The sequence below is a fragment of the Diaphorina citri genome, unplaced genomic scaffold (genome assembly GCF_000475195.1).
Source record: "Diaphorina citri unplaced genomic scaffold, Diaci psyllid genome assembly version 1.1 scaffold103, whole genome shotgun sequence".
In the NCBI taxonomy this organism is placed as follows: Eukaryota; Metazoa; Arthropoda; class Insecta; order Hemiptera; family Psyllidae; genus Diaphorina; species Diaphorina citri.
The window spans coordinates 171,387-177,747 of record NW_007377540.1 but is presented as its reverse complement, the minus strand read 5'-3'; positions in this window follow the sequence as shown (position 1 = coordinate 177,747).

The following is a 6,361-nucleotide window of genomic DNA, read 5'->3' as shown; positions in this document are numbered from 1 at the left end:
GTTGGGTTTGGGTTGGGTTAAGTTAGGTTGGGTTGGGTTAAGTTAGTTGGGTGGGTTAAGTTAGGTTTGGGTTGGGTTAAGTTAGGTTGGGTTGGGTTAAGTTAGTTGGGTGTGGGTTAAGTTAGGTTGGGTTGGTTAGTTAGGTTAGACGGTTGGGTTAGTTAGGTTGGGTTGGGTTAAGTTAGGGTTGGTGGGTTAGTTAGGTTGGGTTGGGTTAAGTTAGGTTGGGTTGGGTTAAGTTAGGTTAGGTTAGGTTAGTTCAGGTTGGGTTAGGTTGGGTTAGGTTAGGTTAGGGTTTGGAATCATACAAAATTTCGTCCTCTTCTTTATGTTAATTTTTTGAGTGCACTCATAAAACCGAGTGAATCGTTGAGTGCACTCGTAACACGAAGTGTTGCACTCAAGTAGGAATGCATTGGAGACTTTCATTTCCACTTTCACCTCCACTTCCGCTTTCGCCTCCACCTCCATTTTCACTTTCACCTCCACCTCCATTTTCACTTTCGGTCTCCACCTTAAATTTTGCCTTCACCTCCATCTCACTTTGGCCCTCCACCCTTATTTCCGCCTCCACCTCCACTTTCGCCTCCACCCTCACTTTTGCCTCCATCCTCCATTTTCGCCCCCCCCCCTGTCCATTTTTCACTACAACCTCCATATTCGCCTCCACCTCCACTTTCATGTCCACCTCCACTTTTGCCTCTCCTACTTTCCACCTCCACCTCCACTTTCATCTCCACTTTCACCTCCACCTCCATTTTGTTAGGTTAGGTTGGGTTGGGTTGGGTTGGGTTGGGTTGGGTTGGGTTAGGTTAGGTTAGGTTGGGTTGGGTTGGGTTAGGTTGGGTTGGGTTAAGTTAGGTTGGGTTGGGTTAAGTTAGGTTGGGTTGGGTTAAGTTAGGTTGGGTTGGGTTAGGTTGGGTTGGGTTAGGTTAGGTTAGGTTGGGTTGGGTTGGGTTAGGTTAGGTTAGGTTAGGTTGGGTTGGGTTGGGTTGGGTTAGGTTGGGTTGGGTTAAGTTAGGTTGGGTTGTGTTAAGTTAGGTTGGGTTAAGTTAGGTTGGGTTGGGTTAAGTTAGGTTGGGTTGGGTTAGGTTGGGTTGGGTTAGGTTGGGTTGGGTTGGGTTAGGTTAGGTTAGTTTGGGGGGGCTTAACCCCCCCCCCCCCCCCCCCTATCGCCGCCTATGATTGTGCAATTTTGACCCAGTTGTTTTCATTATACTGTAATTCAAACAGGGCTGCAGAGGAGAGGGGAAACCATCTTTTCCTCTATTTTCAGCTAATTTTACCTATTCTCATTTTTATTATTACGTCACTCAATTATTTCTTTTGTCCTTTTTTAATAAAATTACCAACTTTTCAGTGACATACCGAGAGGGCAACCATAGCAAATTGCTATTCCTATGATTTGAAAAATTACTATGGATGTTGTAGGTACCTACTTTTGTTTCTTTTTTAATTCTTCTTTCTTTGTACGAGTACCTATTTTTAATATTCCTTTTTAATTCCATTATTTTTTTACAATGCCTCCTTTCCCCCATAGAATTATGAAATTATGCACTATTGAAAATAAATAATTATCACCATGGAAGGAATTCTTCCATTTCTTTTTCTTCTTCTTCTACTCTTCTTCTTCTTCTTCTTCTTTTTCTTCTTCTTCTTCTTCTTCTTCTTCTTCTTGTTCGTCTTCTTCTTTTTTCTTCTTCGTCTTCAATTTGCCAACATTGATGAAGCGGAGACTGAGAGTTGGGTACAAAGTAATTTCAGTTGCTTCAATGAGCTTCATTTTGACCTCTTCGATTCTCTTTTGCCAATTTCCTAATTTGTAGTCTTCCATCACCTATTTTCAATTTGGAAATTCAGATATAAAATAAAATTGTCAAAAACGCTCTTTGATGTTTTCTTACTGATTAAAAAAAATGTTCAATATGAAGGAACGACTATAATAAGTACATAATCATAACTAACCCTTCATTAAAATATCGCTGTTCAAAAAGCTTAGAGCAAACAAGTGTGAGGTTGAGAGAAAATAGAGAGGAATAACATACTCGTATTTCAAAAATAAGCACAGACCAAATCAGAATAAAAATTTCCGGTAAAAATAATAGAGTGGGTACGGAGAAAACCAGGAATTTAGACAATGTAGAGATTTTCCAAGGAAAATATTTCGAGATAGAAAATGAATTCTAGGAATGTCAGAGAGAGAGAAAAATAGACATAATTGTGCACAGGAATAGTTGTTACATACAAAAAAGCAAGTTTCACAGTGTGCTTAGTAGTGGGGGTCTAAGTCGAGAAAAATTATATGAACGCCGTATTTCTATGTGAGTATGCAATGTGCAATGGATCAAAAATTAGTGGAGATGTCGCATTAACCCTTCACTTCTAATGCATAGATAATTGCTAACTACATACCGAAGTATGATTTTGATGTAAATTAGAAAGGACCCTAGTACTAAACAGTCCTTGGAATTTAAGGGTCGAGTACCTAACTTCTTTTTCCACACTGCCGGATATTTCATCCTAATCAACCGACTAAGGTACTAACTCGATTGAGTTCAAAACAGGGATCTTATCTTGTCTCTACTTTTTCCTATGTCCCTCAATTTTCTTCTCCTTTCCTTTTATCCGTACTTTCTATTTTTTTTATATGTATAGGTATATAACTACATAATATACATTGAAATTTGTAGATTTTTTTCTTCCTCCGTATTTATCTTGTACCTATCTTTACAAGAAAATTTCTTACGCCTAGCACCTCTTTACCTTTTTCTCGATTTATATTGTTCTTGCTCTCAGAGGCATTTGTTTTGATTTTTCTACCAGAAGATCAAAAGATTTCGTTTGCAAGCAAAATAGTTGATGTTATAAACGCTGTAAATTTATTAAATATGTATAGAGTTAGACTAGGATAAATGCTGAACACTTGTAATACCGGTATTTCCTAATTCCCACGTAAGGATATTCAAAATTTATCAAAAGACTTGACAGTTTGTACATTAACAATTTTCATCATTTTGCATTTTTTTCCACCTACCTGCTCTCTGTTGAAGATGTATTCCATTAAATATAAAAGGTAATCCTTAATATTAAAAAAAATATATATATATAAAAGAAAAGGTTAGATACCTATCACTCGAAGGCATCCAAATACTCAGAACGTGAGAAGAGATTGAAATTTTTTTTTTTTTTTTTTTTTATTATTAATAACGTGGATATTTTCCTAAGAATTCTATCAGAAATTATTTCATTAATATTTCCCGAAAGACTGTTGGAGGTAGTGCTTGTACATACCTACGTATTAGTTGATTAGATTACTAATACATATTATATTATCTTTGTGATTTTAATTTTTTCTCCACTGAAATTTTCTCTGTCTTTAACATGAAATAAAATTCAATCATGTTAATGTACTCTATTTACAAAAACAAAGAAATCTATGTACCTACAAGTTTGGTTCGTACAGTAAAAAGTCACAAGAAGGGGAGTTTATAAGACTGAAAATGAAAGAGTTTGATATGCATTTGAGCAGAACATCTAATATCCTCTTCTTCTTGTTTTGCTTTCTGAGGACTCTCCAGACAAATGGTACCCCAGCTATTCTTTTATTTTTGTTGAAACTTCTTTCTGTACCGAATAAAATGGAAAGAAAAATGGTCTCAGAAGAATAGTAGAACTTTCAGACTTGTATTGGATCAATGAGGTATAAGTAAAAAGATATACTCGTGCACGTACAAAGAAGGAGAAAATAACATTTCAAAGAAATGGACAGAAACAGCAGATAACAAAAACTGCAAAATATCCGGATTTGAAACAGAAATACCAAATCCTGAAGATTTCTCTGTCGTCGAGCAACAGGAAATTTTCTTTCTCCATTTCTCAGCTCTGCATAACCCAACGATACCACACCAAAAACTTTGTCATCAATATGCTTTTTTCTCCAACACATTTTAAATTTTAATTAAAAAAAACTGTAATTAATATCCCCCAACGCAACGCTGCGTTGAGGATAAAGAGAAAAAAAGTATTTTTTTTGTTACTAAAACAAAAAGTTTCACTTTGCAGAGAGAGAAAAAAAACGGTGAGAGTGAAAGAGAAGTACTCTGATGACAGGGAGAAAGTAATGAGGAGGCAGAGGGAGAGATGGGAATTGAGAAAGAGGAGATTTGGGGGTGGGAAGTAAAGGTTCAATTATTTTACAACATTTTAAAATGGTGCGTGTCAGGGGTGTGTAAAAATCACTACTTGTTGCTCTTCGTTACGTGTTGGCTTTCTGTCCTATTTCGTGTTTTTTGAAATGTTTTGTACTTGGGGTATATTTTGTGCTGGCTCCATGGGGATATCGAGTGAAGAGAGGAAGGAGGTGGGAGAAGAAGTTTTGAATGAGGAATGGACGCAGAGGAGGAGATAAAGGGCGATGAAGGATAAGTTGGGGCCTACGTTTTGCATGCATGCTTTGCAGAAATTCATTAATTAATAAAATAATTATAATGACCAAGTATAAAGTTGGATAAATTCTCTTATTCTTATCTCACTCATTAATTTACTCCAATACCGCCAAACAAGTGCATTAGTCCTCCTTTTTGGTGACTTTACTTACTCAAATTCAAACAAAGTTTAAGGGTATGCCTAAATTAAACTAATTAGACCTAGGTTCTTGGCCATTATTTAATTCAAATGCTATCAAAAACCAGCTGATCACAAAGTTTGGTCGAAGTATTGCCTCTTCTTTTCCCCACACAGTACCCAGTATTCCCCCAGGCTTTTCACACAATATTCGCTTTTCTCACATCTGCGTTACACATTTCCTCAAAGGCTGTATTGATTCGAAAACAAACGCTGGTTTTGACTAACACGAGTGCTCTTGCTAATGAAAATATCATTCAACGAGTCGAAAAATAAAAAATGTGGGAGTTTGTGCAGGCCTGATCACTTCTGCTGAGTTTGTAAAACATTTTTTGTTCCTTCTTCCTATCTGGTTCGCCTCGTTTTTCAAGTATGCCTTTCAATAAAAATTGTCCGTGGATGGTATTTTGAAGGACAGCATCCAGTTAATATTAAAATAACATTAATATGTACATTTAGAAGAAAATAATCCCGTTTTATCTCAGGCCTTCCTTTATTTGATTTTGTGACATTTGATGAAACACTGAGAACATAATAATAGTCATGATCATAAACAACCTCACGAGAAATGTCATTCTGGCTGATGTTTTCCCCAGAAGCGTATATTACATTCTATCTATAGCTCTTCTAAAAAAAGTGAGGTGAATATACCTTCGTATATTTTGGTGAAGGGGATTTGTTGGGGATGTCGCGTCCACTCTCTAGCATAAAAAGTAAGTGGTATGCTTTGTTTGATCCCCTCTCGTATCAGGTATCCTCTGATACTTCAGAAATGTGTATATAAAGTCTATTTTTAAAACATATGAGTACTAAGCTGCTTTTGAAAAAGTAAAATATATTCATAGGCGTTTTTTCCACTCGATCCTGCATAATCCTCTTGCGTTGCATGGAAGCAATATCTAAGTATTTCTAAGCTAGGGTCATACTGGGTACTGCTATTATAGGTATTAGAATCATATAGGTTATTGATTGTCTTTTTGTTGTTTTATTTTACTGTCAATATTGAACTTAGTGTAGAAATTTGTACCTAAGCAAATAATAATTTTATGTTTGTTATTTTGCTCACTAGTCATTCAGCACCTAGGAATAATAAATAAACTTGCGGTCATAGGTAAATGAAAACGGTACTTCTCCTGATAATAAATGACAATGGAACACTCGTAATAAATATCAACTATGTACCTATATTTTGACACTAACTTATAATTGACGTTAAACCTAATAGAAAACTAACTGTTATTTATGAATGCGAGTAAAGTGACTATAGTGATGGTAAAATATTACTTCTTTTCTTATAACACAGTCGAGCAAAGTGAAAGGAAGAAGATGCTTCCAGTTTGCAGTACATTATTAGAAACAAGGGTACTTGGATATAATATTAGAGAGTTGAGAAAGAATGGTAGTGCACTCCGTTGAAAGTGTCATCATGGGACATAGTGGCTATTTATTAATAGGAAAAAGAAAAAACTGAGGAAACAACATGGAGGGAGGAAAAACTGTCAACTGTCTTATAAAAATTACCTCCGGGGGGAGGAGAAAGCTTTTCACGTGAAGGAAATGTCTAACAACCTGCGGGAGGTCCACAAGCAGGTTCCCTTGTCCTTTGCAATCTATTCGTTACTGCCGTATTTGTTTTGTTTTCACAGGGTTGTCATAGAAGTTGGGTTGGGTTAGGTTAGGTTAGGTTGGGTTGGGTTGGGTTAGGTTAGGTTAGGTTAGGTTAGGTTGGGTTGGGTTG